Source organism: Trichosurus vulpecula, chromosome 4 (assembly GCF_011100635.1).
Source record: "Trichosurus vulpecula isolate mTriVul1 chromosome 4, mTriVul1.pri, whole genome shotgun sequence".
Lineage (NCBI taxonomy): Eukaryota > Metazoa > Chordata > Mammalia > Diprotodontia > Phalangeridae > Trichosurus > Trichosurus vulpecula.
The window spans coordinates 29,867,724-29,887,643 of record NC_050576.1 but is presented as its reverse complement, the minus strand read 5'-3'; the positions used below and the strand labels follow the sequence as shown (position 1 = coordinate 29,887,643).

The 19,920-nt window shown below is 50.3% G+C and overlaps 1 protein-coding gene across 1 annotated transcript in view; it reads left to right on the top strand.

Moving 5' to 3' along the window:
• Positions 1 to 15,487: 15,487 nt before the first annotated feature.
• The window catches only part of ELAVL4 (ELAV like RNA binding protein 4), a 136,115-nt gene continuing 131,682 nt past the window's right edge, over positions 15,488 to 19,920 (top strand). Inside the window, exon 1 of the mRNA XM_036755356.1 lies at positions 15,488 to 15,512. The gene's annotated coding sequence lies outside the window, so the exon portion shown is untranslated. The remainder of the gene's footprint in view (positions 15,513 to 19,920) is intronic.

Here is a 19,920-nt window from a genome sequence, read left to right as displayed (position 1 = left end):
CCCAGCCTTCGGGCAGATTCACATTCCTAATACGAGTGAAAGTTTGCAAAGAACCTCATAGACAGGATTTCGTTCTCTCCTCACCACAATCCTGCCAGGAAGGGGCCATTTCACAGAGGAAGAAACTGAGGACTGGAAAAAAGAAGAGAAGGGCCCAAGACCATGCAACCAGCTGGGAAGTGGCAGAAATCTAGCCCGGGGGGCAGCTAGGTGGCCACACTGAATAGAGCACTGGCCCTGGAGTCAGAAGGACCTGAGTTCAAATCCAGCCCCAGAAACTTGACACACTTACTAGCTGTGTGACCTTGGGCAAGTCACTTAACCCCAATTGCCCTGCCTCCCTCCTTGCCCCCCAAAAAGAAATCTAGCCCAGGGCTTCTGATTCCTATCAATACAGGTTCAGGGAGTTTGGGCATATTAATCCAGTATTAGGAAACATGGAGCTCATAAGAATACAGTAAAACCAGCCAGCTTTGTGAAGGGAAGACACAGAATGACGGGCAGTCAGGGATAATATGGAAATGGGTCTGCTGATCATCCCTGCCCCGAGGTGGCATCGGGCACCTCTGAGGCAATGGGACTCCCCCTCCCCCAAATTAATAAAGTCTATGGGGTTTTTACAGGGTTCTTGCCTGGGCTTAGCAGGTGCTGGGAGAAAGGAACAAAGAGCCTGGACCTGGAGACTGGTACTGATTCATGCTAGTGGGGAGGGTGGAGAGTGGGGATGGAAGATATCTGGGGGACTGGAGGCTGGGTGATATTCAAAGTGCCATCATGATGGGGAGGGGGCTTTGGGACATTCCTACTCATCTTACTCCAACAGAGTGACTCAGTTTCTCTGTCAGGGGTCTTAAGTTTCCCCAAAGGTTTTTCATTTAGCAGATTAGGGAGTGCTGGGGTCCAGGGAGAGCCCAATCTACCCTCCCATCATAGTGCTTCTGTGGTTAATTTCCTCCATTTTTAATGTTTCCACCAATCTGTGACTTCATCTAGGTGGGTGGTCTATTCATCTCCATACCCCATGGGAGGATCCCAAGATTTAGACCTGGAAGGAAAGGTAGGTATCATCTCATCCAACCTGGTCATTTACAGAAGAACTCCAGGACAAGAGACTCATCTAAAGCCACACAACAGATACAGCTTTGGAAATGAAGCTGTAGTCAATGGTCTGTCTGAGTTGCTAGGACCATGACCTTCAGCCTCTGGCCTGGACCAGTGCTCAAACCACAGTCAGCCAGTCAACAAGCATTTATTAAGCACCGACTACGTGTGGGACACTGTGCAAAGTGCTGGGGTTATAAAGAAAGATCAAAGACAGTCCCTGCCCTTCAGAAGCTTACAATCTAATGGCAGAGACAAAATGCAAATAATTATGTACAAAAATGCTGCATACAAATTGGCATCATATTGCTTCCCTTCTCAAGGGGTAGGAGAGAGGGAGAGAATTTGGAACTCAAAGTTTAAAAAAAAAAGAATGTTTAAAAAATTTTACATGCAATTGGTAAATATTTAATGAAATAAATAAAAATATTTATTTTGAAAATGCTACATACAGAATTAGTTGGAGATAATATACAAAGGGAAGGCACTAGCATGAAGAGGAATCTGGAAAGGCTTCCTGTAGAAGATGGGATTTTGGCACCATCATTCCAGGCAGGAGGCACAGCCAGAGGCAATGGCTAGGGTCTGGAGATGGAGTATAGTGAGTAAGAAACAGCAAGATGGTCAGTGTCAAAGGCCCTATGCTTGTGTGGGGCCGGGGGAGGGCGATATAGTGAGAAGACTAGAAATGTAGGAAGGGGCAGGGTTATGGAGGGCTTTAAGAACCAAATGGAGAATTTTATATTTAAATCTGTAAGTGATTGGGAGCCACTCCTGGAAGTGACAGAATGGGGGTAGTGTGTGACACCGTCAATTTGATAACTTCGTGGAGGATAGTCTGGAGTGGGGAGAGACTTGAGACAGCCGATCACTGGGGCATCCTTGAAGGCTTTCCACTTTGGTATTTCTGTCATCCACTCCCTCTTTGACTTTAGCTTGTATGCTCCTTGAGGGCAGGCACTGTCTTTTCCCTCTTTGTATCCCTAGCACTTAGCGCTGTGCCTGGCACAGACTAGGCACTTAATAAATGCTGATTGATGGATTGACCAGCTTTTTATAACCCCCAGCTCCCTTCTAAGCTGAGCTCAGGTGGCACTCCTCAAGAAATCTCCCCTAATTCTTCCACCTGCACTGTCTCTACTTCTCAAAATTACTTTGTATTTAACTTGTATAGATTTTGTTTTAATGTATCTTCCTGCATGTTTCTCCTCTCCTCTCCTGCCCCCAGTAGAAAGGAAGCTCCTTGAGAGTAGGGACTGTATTAGAGAGCTGTGTCAAGGACTGAGGTGGAGTCATTTGCCCCGGATCACACAGCCAGTTTGTACCAGAGTCAGGAATTGAATCTAGGTCTTTCTGACTTTAAGGTTGGCTTTCTAGCCACTGTGCCGTGCCGTTTCTCAGAGCGGTCAATATTTGGATAAATGCAAAAGCATCCATTTCTTCCTGGAATCTGTCCCCTCTGGGAAGCATAATTGAGCCGGCATCCAGACGCCTTCTTTTCTAGAAATGGCAGACCCCTTGGTAGAGGAAACCCTGTGACCAGGAGACAAATTTCCAATAGTATAGCTCCAATCTTCAAATATTTAGCAGAAAGTCTGTTGGCTGGATAGAGCCAATAGGGCTGGACTCAGTTTCCATATTTTTCTCAAGGAGCAAATTTTATCTTTTAAAATTCAAATTTTTACCTTTTAGAAAAACTTTCTAGTGAGGCTGACACTTCTCAGCCTTCTGGTTTGAGTGACTCCACAATGTTATTCATCCCTTCCCTCTTCTCAGCTTCCTTGGGAAATGGGAGCCCACATGTTCCTTCTTTCGCCCTTCTTTTCTGATCACCAGGGGAGAAACACACACTCACACACTTTAAAAGTTTTCCTGCCCAGGACAATCAAGAGCTCTGTAACTTCAGCTGCCTTAAGTATCTGAAGAGGTGTCCAGAAGAGGAAAGGTCACCTTGGTCTGCTTGGCCCTAGAGGGTAGAACCAGGACAGGGGTGGGGAAGTCCAGGGAGGTTTAGACAATGGCCAAGGTGTGGGTTACCCTGGTGGACTCTCCAATGGGAAGGTTAGGAAGGTGCCACTCTTTTGCATTAATGCCCTGGGACTGGACAGGGCTGGATATGAGGGATGAGAGTGGAGGCCACACAAGCATCAGAGAAAGAAACTGGGATGTTTACCTGTCAGAAGCGAGGATTCAGGGGGATAGAAGAGCTGGATTCCCATATCTGAAGGACTGACACATAGAAAATATTGATTGAGCTAGTCTCATGAAGCTCTTTGGGGGAAGGGTTCTGAATCAGGGCTAGGAGGTGCCTGAGAACAAGGAATGTCAGGGCTAGGAGGGAGCTTAGGAAAGAGAATGTCCTAACTGGGAAGGGCCTTAGAACAGGGAATGGCAGAGCTGGGAGGGGCCTTAGAACAGGGAATGTCAGGGCTTGGAGGGGCCTTAGAAAAGCAAATAGAAGAGCTGGGAGGGGACTTAGAACAGGAAATGTCAGGGCTGGGAGTGAGCTTAGGAAAGAGAATGTCCTAACTGGAAGGGGCCTCTGAACAGGAAATGGAAGAACTGGGAGGGGCCTTAGAACAGGGAATGGTAGAGCTGGGAGGGGCCTGAGAACAGGGAATGTCAAGGCTTGGAGGGGCCTCAGAACAGAGAATAAATATCAGAGCTGGGAAGGGGCTTAGAACAGGGGGTGTCAGAGCTGGAAGAAACTTTAGCAGGTCAACAAGACCAACAGCTACGTTTTACAGGGGAAAAAATGAAGGTGCAGAGATTAAGTGGTAACCCCAAGTCCTAGAGCTAGTAGGAGCACAGTTGGAGTGTTATTACCATTATCAACTTCTATTCTTGCTGAATTCTAGACCTTAAGCTAATTAATTAAGAAATGGAGAGGCAGAGATTTCAGTAATGAGGCTTTAGCAGTCCACTGGTGGCCCCATCTCCTGGCTCCTGGTGCTCAGGGGACTGTAGAGATGCTCTTGATGGGTTGGTCCCAACAGGCAGGAACAGGGCAGGTGGGAGGCGCCCCCAACAAATCAGCTGCTCAGGTGGAGCCAGCCCTACAAACAAAGACTTGCAGGTGCCATTATAATTAGCAGGCACAAAGAGCAAGTGAGTCCTTTATGAAGCCGAGCCTTTATATGAAATCAATCCCTGTCCCAGAGCCTAGGAATTGCCTTCTTGTGGAGAAAGGTAAGTGACCATCTTCTACCCAATTCTTTTTTTGTTCTGTGACACTAGGGAAGACAGGGTCTCAGACTTCCCTCGTCCCTCTTCCACCCCACCCACTGATAATAATGTGAGCTCTTTAAGTACTCCTGTGAAATTGGACACAGAGTCCAGATGTCACGTCAGGGGCTACTTGAGGGAAAAGCACCTGTTTTCACAGCAGTCTGAGCACGTGGTCCTTCCAGCCAGGTCACATCCTTGCTGATGGGGAGAACCCCCATCATGCGGCCATTCAGGTTTCAGTTCAGTGTGTGTGATCCCAGACAGCTCTGGGGCCAAAGACAGGCACCTTCCCCTACGGGATGCTGGGTACACTTTCTGAGATTGGAGGGAGCCCCAGCAGGTAACTTTCTCTCTCATGGCCCATCTGTAAAATGAGCTGGGTGGACAGGGTAGCCTCGGAGGACCCACCCAGCTCTTCCTCTAGAATCCTCAGCAGCTTTTCCCAAGTCATACGTTGGCACACCACATCCCTGTCCCTTAGACTATGGGTTTAAAGAGGCAAATTGAAGCAGATTCAGGCTTGATGCCAAGAAACGTTACCTAACATGCAGTGTTGTCTATGAGTACAATGGGGTGCTTTTGGAGTGGGGAAGGTCCTTTCTATCACTGGAGGTCTTCAAGCCAATGATGGGGGGCCATTCATTGGGATTGTGACAAGAGGGATTCATTTGTCAGGGTATGGGTGGGACCAGGAGGTTCCTTTTCAAATCTGCTGTGATTCTACATCTCCAACAACGGAGACAAGAGTTAGCAAACAGAATCTCTTTCTCCTTGCTGTGGATTTTGCTAATGGTTGTTAGGAGACCTTATAAATTCCAAGTGCAAATTGAAGCCCCCAATGGGGCCAGTGAAAGGCGCCGTAAATGGAAACCCCAAATGCTTTCCTCTGAGGGAGCATAGGCAGTCCTGGAGGGCACACAAGCAGAGAAGAAGTCATCAGAAAACATTTACTAAGCGCCTACTATTGCCAGGCTTGGGATAGAAATAAAGGCAAAGGCCAGTCCCTGATCTCAAATAGCTCCCTATCGAATGGTGGACACAACATGCAAACAACTAGGTACAAAGTATAGACTGGGATGAATTGGAGAGCTCAGGGGGAAGCCACAGGCATTAAGGGGCTAGGGAAAGACTTCCTGCAGAAGGTGGGATTTAAGCTGGAAGCTGGAGGAAGCTGGGGAATCCAAGAGGTGTCAGTGAGAAGGTCTGGGGGACAGTCAGCAAAAATGACCAGTCAGGAGATCTGAGGCTTGTGCTGGGGGAACAAGGAAGCAGGTGTCACTGAATCACCGAGGACAGAAAGGGAAGAAGGCATAAGGAAACTTGGAAGGTAGGAGGGGGCCACACTGTGGAGGTCTTTGAATGCTCGACAATATTTTATATTTGGTACTAGAGGTCATAGGGAAGCATTGGAATTTAGTGAGTGGACGAGTAACCCGGTCAGACATGTGTCTTGTCACGGCTTCACTTTGGTTTTTAGTCATATGAACACTCACACTACACAAAATGCCTGAGCTGGGAAGAGCCTTGAAACATAGAATGTCAAAACTGGGAAGGATCTTAGAACATGGACTGTCAGAGCTAGGAGAGACATTAGAACACAGGATGTCACAGCTGGGAGGGATCTTGGAAAAGGGAATGGCAGAGCTGGGAGGGGCCTTAGAACAGGGAATGTCAGGGCTGGGAGGTACTTTAGACCATATTGTTAGAGCTGAGAAGGCACCATAAAATAGACATCAGAGTTGGGAGGGGATCTTAAAACAGAGAGTGAACGTTAGCATTGGGAGGATACTTTGGACAGAGAGCAGAGAATGTCAAAGCTAGAATGGGCCAAAGACTATAGATCTTGGAATGTTAGATTTTGGGAGACCTTGGAGATGATCTCACTTCTTTCTTTTTTTCAGAGATAGACACTGAGACTCAGAGAAGGGAAGGGGCTTGCCAAGGTCCCACAGGCTACTTACTGGCATCCGCAGTACTAACTAATGTTCTGAATTTTAATCACTGTTTCCCCATAAAAACTTGTTTCTCCCCACAATATTCTCAACAGAAAGACCTTTCTAACTGCTATATGTAAAACTTCTGAGTATGAATTATTGGCATTAAATCATTAACCAATTATTCTTTAAAAAAAACCTCTATAGTATATCAGATTGCACACTGCCTTGGGGAGGGGAAGGGGAGAGAGGGGGAGAAAATTTAGAACACAAAATCTTATAGAAGTGAATGTTGAAAACTAAAATTAAATTAATTAATTTCTTAAAACTCCATAGTAGTTAAAAGTATGAATGTCCTAAAAATTCAGTTTATTGCTTTGGATAGGACCTTTATCCCCCAAAACTTGCGCTTTCTAAAATATGTCCTAATTTCGAAAACTCCTAGTTTGCCCGAGTTCCCCCATCGTCTCAATATTCTTTGGCTATTTCTGACATTTTTGAGGACAGAGAGGTAAGTTTGAAATGAAAGGTTCAAGGGTCAGGAGCCAGCAGGAGGAAGCTGGGGACCAGCGTTAGCCATCCGTGAAAACAGAGATTGTGGTCAGAGAGGTGGCTGCCTCCTTTATGACCAGGTCACTTCCTATCTGTTCAAGAGCCCTAATTAGGGCAGACTAACAAAAGAGGGAGCGTTGCATGGGAAGTCGTGTAAGACGTTTAGGATCAGGAAGACTGGAGGTTCAGATCCCATATTTGGCCCTTCCTATCTTGGGGACCCTGGAAAAAGCTATCCATCCCCTCTGAGGTTTTGTTTTATCGACCCTGTAAAATCCTATATGGCCAACTTCACAGGGTTGTTAGGCTCCAATGAGATAAGATTATGGAAGACTTTGCCAACTTTGGAAGGGCTGGGAAACCTTCTACTGTTACTAACAAAGGGATCAGGGGGACATAAACATCCACTGCTGTCATCGGAGGTTCTTCCCTTTGCTTGAAAAATCCAAGAAAACTCCAGCTCTTTTTCTGTCCTCCCTTTCTTAATCACTTTCAAAAGTTCTTCACTCCTTTTTCTCCCCTAAGCTGGGGTCTGCGATCCTAATATATTTGTGGTAATCCCAAAGAGGGGGACGCAGTCTGAACAAAACAGAGGAGACAATACAGGATGGCAGGAGCAGCCCTGATCCTGAGTCGTATGAAAGTGGGATGTGGAGTCAGGAAGACCGGGTTCAGATGACACCTTTGACGTTGACTAATTGGAATGAGGACAGGGACTCTTTGTTTTCCTTTGTATCTCCCGGGCTTAGCACAGAGCCTGGTACATAGTAAGCAGCTAATAAATGCTTGTTGATTGACTGACTGGGGATCATAGTATTTTCGGTGTCATTTACATCAAATGAGATGGCGTGTGTATGTGTGTGTGTAAGACAACTGGCAAACTCTGAAGGGATATAGAAATGTCAGCTTTTATTGCTGTGGTTAAAGTAGATTATTTCCCAAACTACTATCGTTTGTTTAATTCAATTTGACATCTAATTTATCATCTATGTCAAGAAAAGGGATATATATATATATATATATGTACTAAAAGTGTAAGATGCATATATATATATATACATATATGTATGTATGTATGTATTGGGGACTGGAGCTCTCCCAATGAATCAAGTTTGCCAACTCATTTGAGGGGTCTAGAATCTCAAAAGGTGACAAGGGTAACTGAATGACCGAAGGCTCAGGCAGCACTTTTCATCTGTAAAATGAGAGAGGAGAAAGGGGAAGAGAAGGAAGACAAAGAAGAAAAGGAGGAAGAGGAGAAATGAGGAAGAGAAAGAAAAGAAGGAAGAGAAAAAGGAGGAAGAGAAAGAGAGGAAAAGAAGAGGAAGAGTAGAAAAGAGGAAGAGAAAGAAGAAAAGGAGAAGGAAGAGGGAGAGGAGAAAGGAGGAAGAAAAAGAAGAGGAGGAAAAGGTGAAGGAAGAGGACAGAGGATTTTAGATCTAATGCAGGAAGAGACCTGGGACCATAGTCATATTACAGATGAGGAAATCAAGCCTTAGGTGTTGGGTTTTCAGTTGTGTCTGACTCTTCATGACCCCGTTTGGGGTTTTCTGGGCAGAGACACTGGAATGGTTTGCCATTTCCTTCTCCAGTTCATTTTACAGATGAGGAACTAAGGCAGACTGGGTGAAGTTACTTGTCCAGGGTCACACAGCTAGTAAGTTTTTAAAGCCAGATTTGAACTTGGGAAGATGCGTCTTTCTGACTCTAGGCCCGGCAACTTTGCCACCTAGCTGTCCCAGAGGGTTGGAATAGATGAACTCTATCTAAATAAACATATTTTTTATTGAGTCTTTACCTTGTTTAGAGGGGTCAAGTTTACCAAGTCAGCCCTAAGAAAACTGTGCCATGTATGTGGAAAAGTATCCTAAAATGTGGTGATGACACAAGGGAGACACCCAGACTAACTGTCCTAGGAAAGGAGGGAAGGCAGAACACTTCTTCAGCTGCAGAGAGAAGGACAGAGATCAGGGAAGACTTCTTGAGAAGCAAAGAGAAGCAAGGAGGGTGGTCCAGGGATAGGGCCAGCCTACATAAAAGCATGAAGGATGGAAATGACAGGCTAATTGTGGAGGGCCAGGTCAACAAGTTTGCAACAGGGAGTCCCTGAACTTGGCATGGGGTGTGGGCACCTTAGTTAGAATCTTGGCTCTGTGGGCTTAGACTAAGCCTTAGTTTCGTTTGTCTCTCCATCCCTGGGGTACCTATCTGAAAGGGGCTTTTTGAGGATCAGATGGGCCCATCTAGGCAAAGCACTGCTGCGAATTTCTAAGTGTTAGAGAAAGGTTCTAGCTCCAAATTGAGCTGGTGGGTGGGACCGAGCCCTTTCTAGCTTCGAATCCCCAGACCCAGGTCAGATTCCCGATCAGAGCCGGGAGCCGGTCAGCCCTGGGCTTTATGAACGTCCTCCTGGCAGGAGGTGGAGCTCGGTGAGTGGAAAGGAGAGGGACTTCGTGGAGGTGGAAGCTAGACTGATCAGAGATGAGTGCGGGGGAGGGGATGGGTAGGCAGAGGAAGGAGAGTCGAGGGTGACCGGGAGGGTGGCGGTATTGTTGGCACAAGCAGGCAAGAAAACCACCTCCAGTCTGGAGGCAGCATTTGGGCTTGTCGTGGGATGTCCCCGGAGAGCCAGACACCCAGCAGGCAGGTGGTGATGAGGAGGGCTGTCTATACTGATTTGCCAGACATCTGTGCGGGGATGATAATTGAGCCCAGGGGATCGGGTGAGCTCACCGGGAGAAGAAAACCCAGGCAGAGGGGGGCACCCTCCGGGTGGGGCAGAGGGAAGGAGCCCGAGGAGGAGTGATCGGAGAAGTAGGAGGAGGGCAGACCCGGTCCGAAGCTGTCCGGGGGCCCAGAAGATGAGGAGGGAGGGAACGCGAGTGGGTTTAGCCGGTCCGAGGCCAGGCCAGTTTCCGCGGAGGGGTGAAGAGTGAGGCGCGGAGAGCGTGGGCTCTGTGTTCCCCAGGTGAGGCTCATGCAGCCTCCTGCCCTCCCGTGACCTCTGGTAAGTCACAGCCTTTCCCGGGCCTCAGTTTCCTCCTCTGTCCATAGAGCCCGGCGGTCCTTCTCTAGCAGGCGATGGAGAAGCACTGTCCCTGGAGTCGGGGTTCGGGGGAGCTCCGAAGGGTTACCCCCGGCCTGCCAGCCCCGCTCAGGTCACGGCGCCCTGCCTCTGGGGCTTCAGGAGGGGGCCCAGGGGGGCGCGTCCGGGGCGCAGCGGTCCATCCGGGCGCCGGCCCCCCGGAGCGGCGGCGCTGGGGGGGGGGTCATCACGTGACCCCCGCTGACCCGGCCGCACGTGGGAGCCGGGGGGGGGGGCGGCCACGTGCTGCCCGGGTTGGGGGGCCGGCGGCTCCCTGCAAATGAACTGGTACCACAGTTCTGCATCCGCGCGGCTCCCCGGAACGTTCCATTCGCCGGCTTCGCGCGCAGCAGCCCCGGGCAGTGCTGTGGGTCCGGGTCGGGTCCGGATCGGGTCCGGATCGGGTCCAGATCCGGCCGGTGCTGCTCCTCTTCTTCTTCCTCCCCCTCCCGGGCCGCCTTAGAGAAGATGCGCCTGAAGAACCAGGTAATCGACGGGGCGGGCGGGAGCCTGGACGGGGGAGGGGAGGCTGCCACCCCTGCTGGGGAAACAGTCACCCCCCCCACCTCCATCTCCTGGTGGAGGGGGAGAGACTCAGCCTCCCTTTTCTCTCGCGAGGACTCAGCTGCCCTTCCCCCCGCCAGCTCTCTGCCCGGACTCAGTTTCCCCCTCCCCCTTTCAGGGACTCTGCTTCACCCGACTCACTCCCTCCGTTTGCGGGGAGGGGGGCGGGGCGGGGTGGTGTACGAGGGGGTTCCGAAGGCGGGTTGCACGTGGACTGTCCCAGGCTTGGACCGGGCCTCGACTGCTGGGCTCTCGGGGGCTCTTTCATTCCGACCCCCTTCGCATGGTAGGGGGCAGTGGTGGCGGGCGCGGAAGGCACGGGGGAAGTCCCCCTGGTGCTTGCGGGCCTTGGAGACCTGAGCTCCCTGCCCAAGGCAGTGTGATCTTGGGCCAGTCGCTTCCCCATCTCAGTTTCCCCCTCTGTAAAAGGAAGGGCTCGTTTCAGAGGCGCCCTAGCGCCTCCAGATCCCACGCAGCGGGGACCCTCGCATCAGTGGAGAGGGGGGGACCCCTCGGCCTACGCGGTGCTCGGGGGAGCGTGACCGTCTTTGTTCTTCGCGAACCCCATCTGCGGTGGGAGGTTAACTCCCCGAGCTCCGGCGCCGCAAAGTCCGGGCGGGTTGTGGGGGGGGCGGCCCCCCTTCCCCCGTCATCATCCCCCGGCTCCCAACTGGGAGCACGACGCCTGAGGCCCCAGGCTGTCTGTCCTCCCTAACCGCAGGGAGGGGTACGGCTGAGCCCCCCCTTTACTGCCCGGGGTGGGCTGAGGGAGGGGGAGGGGGCCGTTTGTTGGGGGGCGCTTGGTAGCTGGAGGTTTGGAGAGAAGAAAATTGGGGGGCGGGCTGACCCAGGAGAAATGTCGGCGGGGTTTGGGGCCAAGTGAGGGTCCCTTTGAGGACAGGGTGGGAGAGGGAGACAGTCTCCAATCCCCGCCCCCGCTCCCAACCCCCGGACTTCCGGGGTTCGCACGTAGTAGTTGGCACATCGTCGCCTTAAGACCGTAAGCTCCTGGAGGGCAGGGCCCCGTCCCGGCCTTTCTTTCCCCAGCTTCACGCGGCGCCTGGCACGGACTTGACCCCGAGGGGCCCGGCATGTTGGCTGCTGTTTAATAGTTACTAAGCGAGAATGGAAAAGCCTCTCCCACCCCTCCCGAGACCTCTAGGCGGCCTGGCCTCTCCTCCCATGGGGACACCCCTGAAAAAGCGGGGCCGCCCAGCCTCCATCTCCCCCATTGGAGCGGAAGGCGGACGCCCGGACCGGGCGGCCAGGGAGCTGGGCACCCGGGTGGCGAGAGGCGGGCTGGGCTGAGGGCTCGGTCTCTTGCCCCTCACGTCCAGGGGGCCCATCACAGCCCCGGCAGCTGGACCAACGAGGGCACCGTCGGGCGGTGGATTTTTAGCGTAAAGGGTGTTGGTTTTTCCGAAGCCAGGCGACCAGAGAGCTCCAGGAATTTGAAATGAATCTGCGCGGTCAGTGGTAGCCACAGAGGATGCAGCCTTCGTCCTGGGTTTAATAGCTGAGATAGAAGTTTTAGTCCGGGCCTGTGGGGGGAAAGGAAGAAGGGAAATTGATCGACTTACAGATTTATAGCCGGAACCTCCCCCCACCCCAGGCAGGAGGAGCTAAAAATCTGCCTGCCCGGGGCGTCATGCACCAGGAAGTGAGGGAGCTGGGGTTTGACCCCGGGCCTCCTGACTAAGGATCTAAAGTTCCAGCCGCTTCACGAGCTTTTTGGAGGCAGCTTGGGGGGCGCACCTGGTGCAGTGCTGGGGTCGGGAAAACCGAGTGTGAATCCTGCCTCGGGGGCTTTATCAACAGTGTGACCCTGGGCGAGTCATTTAACCTCCCTCAGCCTCAATTTTCTCATCCCCAGAATAGCCAAAGTAACAGTATCTCCCTCCCAGGGTTGTGACGAGGAGCCAGTGAAATAACGTATGGATAGCGTTCCCCACTGTGTAAACACTAGCTGTCATTGAGATTAATGTGGTTATTGGGATTATTTCCTTTCGCATTGTCACAATCTGAGCAGAGACCTGACATTATGACCTACCTGGATTATTATCATAGTCTTGCTTTCCTACCACAGCCCTTTGCACAGTGCCTGGCACATAGTAGGCACTTAATAAATGCTTTCTGATGGACATTGGCAGTCCTTAATAATTGCTCATTGCTTGCCCCAGTTGACTTTCTGTCTGTCCTCTATGTACTTGGCACATAGTAAACTAATTAACTAATCTTGGACACAGCTGTCACTGTGCTACTCGGATCCAATCTAAACTCTTTATTCTGTTATATCAGACCAGGGGTGAGGAACCTGCAGCCTCAAGGCCACATGTGGCCCTCTAGGACCTCAAGGGTGGCCCTTTGACTGAATTACAGAACAAAGGGCCACATGTGGCCTGTTAAGCAGACTCTTGGCGGGTTTGGTGCCATGGCCCTTTCTGACCCACTCCCTTTTTTCCTTAGAGTCAAACTTGTTTGACTACTACCCCCCCCCCCCATTCCCCAAGAGCTTTCTGGCCTTCCCTGCCCCTGGGACCCTGATTGCTGCCTCCACCCCATCTCCTCTGTTAGAAAATTAGTTTATGCTCAGGATTTCAAGTGGGCGGAGTGGGACCTCCAGTGATATAGTCACAGAATCACAGGAATAAAGTGGGACCTTATGATTCCTTTTACCCAAATCACAGTTTTATGGGTGAGGAAACTGAGAGGTGACTCTGGCCTCATGGCTGGTCGGGAACACACCAGGACTTAAAGTCGGTTTTCTGACTCACAGACCGGTGTTTTATAACTCTACAATTTTAGAGTTGAAGAAATTGAGTTCTGGAGAAGGAAGTGATGTGTTCACACAGCCCATGTTCACACAGGTAGCATCAGTCAATAAACACTGCGTGCCAGGCACTGTGCTAAGAACTTGGGGATACAAAAAGAGGCAAAAGACGGTCCCTGCCCTCCAGAAGCTTCTAAGGGGAGAGACAACATGCCATCAGACGAAGCAAGTTATGGACAGGACAAATTGGAAATGGCAAAACCACTCCAGTATGTTAGCCAAGAAAACCCCAAATGGGGTCAGGAGGAGGCAGCCAGGACAGAAATGACCGAGCAGCAGCAAGGACAAATGGGCCATCCGTGTCATCCTCTGAGTCCTGCTGTTTCTTACTTGTGCCTCTCAAATATGCCCCCTCCTCTTTCTACTCACACAGTCACCCCCTTAGTTCAGGGTCTCATTCTCTCTTGGACTATTGGAACAGCCTTTTTTATTTTTTCATTACAACAAAAACCCAGCATTTTCTCCTCTCCCCCCTCCCCATTCCCACTAGAACAAAAAAAGAAGACACACACAGCCCTCGTAAGGACTGTGCAGGACAAATTCTCTCCTTGGCCATGACCAAAAATGTGCCTGTAGTCTATCTCTGATCTCCTGCCTCAGTCAACGCCCATTTATTAAGCACCAGTCAGTCCACGTGCACTTATTAAGCCCTTACTATGTGTCAGACCCTGTGGTAGTCCCTGGGGATGCAAAAGAAAGGCAAAAACCCAAACCCTGCCTTTAGGGAGCTCACGTTTTAATGGGAGAAGCAATCCATAAATGCCTGTGTTCTCCTAGGCATCCACTTTTTGTCTCTTCCTGTGCCAGTCTATCCCCTCCCATGGATGTCAGAGGGATCTGAATGCATTACCACCCTCCCCTGGTAAGCCACGGTGTCTCCCTATTAACCTCTAGGATAAAATAAACTCTTTCGTTTGGCTTCTAAAGCCTTTCCCAACCTGGGCCTAACTTGCTTTTCTAGCTTTATTCTGTGTTCCTTCCTTACCCTGCAATCTGGGGTTCAGGCTGAGTGAGCTTTTTGCTGTTTTTTTTCACATGGCACTCCCATCTCCCATCTCCGAGCTTTTGTACTAGTCATTTGCCCATACCTGGAATAAACTCCCTCTACTAAATAATTTTCATTTGGAACGTAAAAACATAATTATTTTTTCCTGACCTTTATTTCCTTTAAAACTTGGCTCAAGTGACATCTTCTAAATAAAGTCTTTTTTTTTCTGATTCTTTTCCTTCTCCGAGGCTGCTGGTACCCTTCCCCCCCAGTCCCATTTACTTTGTATGGCTATCCTGAAAATGCTTATTTGTATATAAATTGTCTTCTGTGGTAGGTCTAGTAGGGCAGAGATGATTAAGACATCAACCCATCCTGGTTTTGTTTTTTGGTTTTGTTTTTTACCATCTAAGCCAGAAATCCACAAATTGGTGCTTTAAAAACATCATGATAACTCTTTTTCAATATAATTTGGTTTTTTTTTTTATTTTAGGCATTTAGTCAACAAACATTTCTTAAGTACTTGATATGTGCTAAATGCTGGGGGACACAGAGAAAGGCAGTAAAAACACGATTCTGAGCAGGAGTCCTTCATTTCCTCAGGCTTCCAGAGGGGCCCTGCACACCAACAAGCTAGTCCAACCCTTACCTGAATAAGAATTCACCTCTACCATGTCTCCAGTAAGGGGTCATCCATCCTCCGCTTGAAGCCTGTAGGGAGGGGGAACCCACCACCTCATTAGAGTTGTTCATGATCATTTCAATTGTGCCCCACTCTCTGTGACCTCATTTGGGCTTTTCTTGGCAAAGATACTGGCATAGTTTGCCATTTCCTTCTCCAGCTCATTTGACTGGTGAGGAAACTGAGGCAAACAGCATTAGGCTACTCAACCAGGGTCACGTAACTAGTGTCCGAGGTCAGATTTAAACTCAGGTCCTCCTGACTCCAGGCCCAGAGCTCTATTCACTGCACTACCCCAGGGCCCATCATGCGCTCTAATTTTTAGAAATTTAAGCTGAAATCTGCCTATTATCATCTGCTTCCCCCCACCCCCCATTCGTTGCTCCTTGTTCAGATCTCCAAGACCACGTAGGACCGGCTCGTCCTTCCCTGCCTGCCCTCACCTGAGCCTTCTCCAGACTGAGCAACCCTGGTTCCGTGGAATGGTCCTCGCCATCCTGGCTGCCCTCTTCCGGAAGGTCTCCAGCTTAGCAACGTTCTTCCTCAAAGTGAGTGTCTGGATAGGACAGGGCAGGGCCCCTGCCCTCCAGGGAGAGATGTGCCAAGCATCCCGAGCTTCCGGGGCAGGAGCTGCTGGAGCCAGGCACTTTTAGGAATCTCTTTCACGTTGTTTTCTTCTTTGCTGTAATAAGCCCTCTGTGTTGACAGGTGACAGATCGTGAGCTGTGCAGCCCTCGGAAACCGGAGCTGTCTCTTATGGGCTTTGTACAAGTTTGGAGAAGCCGTAGCTTGCAGATTCCAGGGGCCAGTCACCAGGAAGGGGGTGGGGGGGGGGGGGACAGAAGGAGCCTCTCTCTTCTTTCTCTTACTTTTTTTTAGGCAGGGGAAAGAAAAGTATGAATTTGGAGTCAGAAGACCTGAGCTTGAATTCTTGACCCATTCTTTATTAACTTTGGCTTTGGGCTGGTCACTCATCATCTCCAGATCTCAGTTTACCCTTCTGTAAAATGAGTAGGGTTGCATTAGATGAGCTGGTGATGGCTAAGTCCTCTTTAAAGAATGGGCTTCCTTGCCTCTGGGCACTAAAGATTATTCCAGAACTCCAGGAATCCCGGGCCAGCACTTATGGCCCAGCTTCCGTCCAGCCCAAGTGACTGCCTCTGCTTGTCTCTTCTTTCTCCCTGGTTCTCTTACCCTCCCTCCCTCCCTTCTTTCCTCCCTCCATCCTTCCACCTCTCCTTCCTTCCTTCCTCCCTCCCTCCCTTTCTTCCTTCCTGCCTTCTTCCCTCCCTTCCTTCTTTCTCTCACTGTTTTTCTCTTTTTTCCTCCCTCTCTCTCTTCCTCCCTCCCTCCTTTCTTTCCTTCCTCCCTCCCTCCCTTCCTTCCTTCCTGCCTTCTTGCCTCCCTTCCTTCCTTCGCTCACTGTTTTTCTCTTTTTTCCTCCTTCTCTCTCTTCCTCCTTTCCTTCCTCCCTCCCTCCTTTTCTTCCTCCCTCCCTCCCTTTCTTCCTTCCTGCCTTCTTGCCTCCCTCCTTTCCTTCTCTCACTGTTTTTCTCTTTTTTCCTCCCTCTCTCTCTTCCTTTCCTTCCTTCCTTCCTTCCTTCCTTCCTCCCTCCCTCCCTCTTTTTCTTCCTTCCTTCCTCCCTCCCTCCCTTCTTTCCTTCCTGCCTTCTTGCCTCCCTCCCTTTCTTCTCTCACTGTTTTTCTCTCTTTTTTTCTCCCTTTCTTCCTCCTTTCCTTCCTTCCTTCCCTCCCTCCCTCCTTCCCTCCCTCTTTCCCTTCTTCCTTATGTAGCTGGCTGGCAGTGCAGTGATGAGAACGGTAGTCCTGGAGTTGGGAAACCCTGAGTTCAAATCCAGCCTCATGCACTTCCTACTTGTGAACCCTGGGCAAGTCAGTTTACCTCAGTCTGCCTCAGTTTCCTCAACTGTAAAATGGGGACAGTAATTAATAGCACCTACCTCCCGGAGGATCAAATGAGACGATATTTGTAAAGCATTTAACCCGGCACATAGTAGGTGTTTTGTAAATGCTGGTTCTCTTGTTCCTCTGTGATCTTTACTGTGGGGCAGCAGAATTTGGCTATTATTATCCCTATTCTTACAGATGAGTAAACTGAGGCAGACAGGGGTTCACCCAGGTAGGGAGCCTCTGGGGATCGATTCGAACCCAAGTTCTCCTGACTCCCGACTCCCGCCTCCCGCATCCAGACTTCTTTCTCTCCTCTGCACCATTTAGCTGCCTCTAGGGGATGGAGATAACCCTGTCTGGTTGGCTCATGGTGGAGCGGGGGTGGGAAGGAGAGGATATCGATCGCCAGTGGCTCTGCAGGGGGGCTTCCCTTGGCACCAGCTGTAGAACCGAGCAGGCCTTTACAGATCTAGCCCAGCCCCCTGATTTTACAGATGGAGAAACTGAGGCAGGGCCGGCGTTCAGGCCTTCTGATCTCAGATCCAGCGTCTTTGTACTCTCCAGGCCAGTTTCTTCTGCTCCGAAGCAGGCAGATTGAGCAGGAGGGACCGTAAGTGGTATATAATTGTGAATTATTCATGTTGCTATTAGCCAGGCAGGCCCTTCTCCCTCCTCCTCCCCCACCCCAGTTGGGCATGTCTCCCCAGACATGTTTTGAAGATAATCAAATTCACAGACTCTGGGGCCTCGGTTGCCTGGGGGAGGGCTCTCCTGCGGGACCCCCCACCTCTGCATCGCCCCTTTTTACCCAGAGTGTGTTCTCAGCAGGAAGGAGGAAAACTGGGCCCCGTGTCCCCTCCCCCCCCACCCCTTGTTATTAATCTCGTCTTAAAAGTGCTTACGCCTGCCTATCCTCAAACCTCAGGGGTTGGTTTGATCTGATTTCCTTTCTCCTGAAATGACTGTTCTGACCTCTGACCTGAATCCAGGATGGTGTGCACAGGAGGGGGCAGGAGAGCGGCTGGCTTGACTCCTGTCTCTGCGCACATTTGCATTTCTACTCTAGTGGGGGAGATCCTCCCCCTCTCAATCCCTAAACATTAGGAGGATGTGTCCTGTAGGTCTTCAGCAAGGTGAGACCCAGCGGCTCTGAGTGTGAGCTGGGGATTGGACGATGGGGCAGGCTGGGAGCCCGAGGACTCATCCTTAGAGAGGGTGGTTCCAAGTGGGGACTGGAGGTGGAAGGTAATGATGCAGGGCACCAGACAGAGGATTTTGTCTGACAAGGAGGTAGAAAGCTTTGTCAAAGAGTGTGTGTGTGTGTGTGTGTGTGTGTGTGTGTACACGTACACACTCCTAATTTCCCATATTGGGGACATCTGGGTATTTTGGATCAGAGATTAAATTTACGGCTCGTGGAATGGAACTGAATCCTAGAATGTCAGAGGGTGGAGAGACTTCAGAAATCATCGGTAGGTTGGGAAAATTGAGGCCTGGTCAATCAAGCATCTACTAGGCGCATAATATATGCTAGGCAGGGGCAGCTAGGTGGTGCCCTGGTGCACAGAGCGCCGGGCCTGGAGTCGGGAAGACTCTCTTCCAAGTTCAGATCCGGCCTCAAACACTTAGTAAATGTGTGACCCTGGGTAAGTCACTTCACCCTGTTTACCTCAGTTTCCTCATTTGTAAAATGAGCTGGAGAAGGAAATGGCAAAATGTCCTCTCTCGCCACCTCACTCAAGCCAGGAGGGTTTGGTCTTTTATCCTAGAGGCAAGAGGCAGCCCCCGAAGCTTCTTGAGAAGGGGGAGCACTGTGGTCATACTCTAGCAGTATTACTTTGTCGGCTGTGGGTAAAGAGGAAAGTGGAAACCAGTTAGGAGGCTGTTAAATAGTCTGTGTGAGAGAGGATGAAGGTCTGGTCTAGGGATGTGAGTGACCCTGCAGGAATGAGGAAGAAGGGAAAGGGCTCCTTGGCAAAACGTTGCAGAGACGGCTGCGGATTGGATGTGCATGAGCCCTTGGGGGTGGGCATGGGAGGAGAAGGAGGCATGGAGGATGACTCTGGGCTTTTGAGCTGTTATTCTGGTCCCATTTTCTGCATTTCCTAGCTTTTTGGAGAGAGAGGCTAGCAGGTCATACTGCTCTGCCCTCACTGTGGCCAGAAGGACCTTTGTGACTGTCCTGGATGTCACTGTTGTCTTGTTTGTGTTTCCTTGATGGTGCAGGAACCTGGTGACCCCAGGTGTGGAGATCCAAGGTGGTTGTGAACACAGGGGTTTTCCGAAACAAGCCACAGTGAGGGGTTTGCCTCCTGCCTGGGAGGTTCCTGAGCCCCAGGGGCCATCCCATCTCTTCCACACAGACAATGATCCTTCCTCCCCGATCGCTGTGTCCCTTTGTCTTTTCAAGGGCTGGCTCCTTGTTTAAAAAAAATTTGTCAGATAAATGAAATGAGCCCATTGGGGTGACACAGTATCAGCTTTCTTGGTTTCATTCTTTCATTTCTTAATTTTAAAGATGGACGTTATTTTCTTCAAAAATGCATCTCTGGATGGGTGGGAGAAGAGAAGAAGAGGGATAATTTCTAGGAATGGGCCAAGTGTCAAAGTGTGGTTTTGTTTAATGTCATTGAGTCATGCAGATTTCCCCAAGCATGGCTGGTGCTTGCGGGCCCAGAGATCCAGGAATCGGACCTTTTAGTAGCAGAACTGGTAAGGACTTCTACTGATGGGTGGAGAGTCCTCAGTGAAACTGGTTTCCCTGAAAAATCATAATTGGAGTTCCCCGATATTTTTAAGGGTGATGTTTGAACCCTCCTCCCTGAGGATGGACGGCAGCCAGAGTTCTTTTGTCCTTTGTCAGGGGCAGGAGGATGTCAGGGGCAGGAGGATGGGAGGAGGCTGTGAATCTTGTTCCCCAGGGGGATAGGAGGTTACGTCTTCTGTTTACGTGGTCCCAGGAACCCAGATTCTGAGCCAGTGATACACAAGCAAGACTTCTGCTTAAGATAGGTGGAGAGGTGCCACCTGAGGAGGGATGGGCTC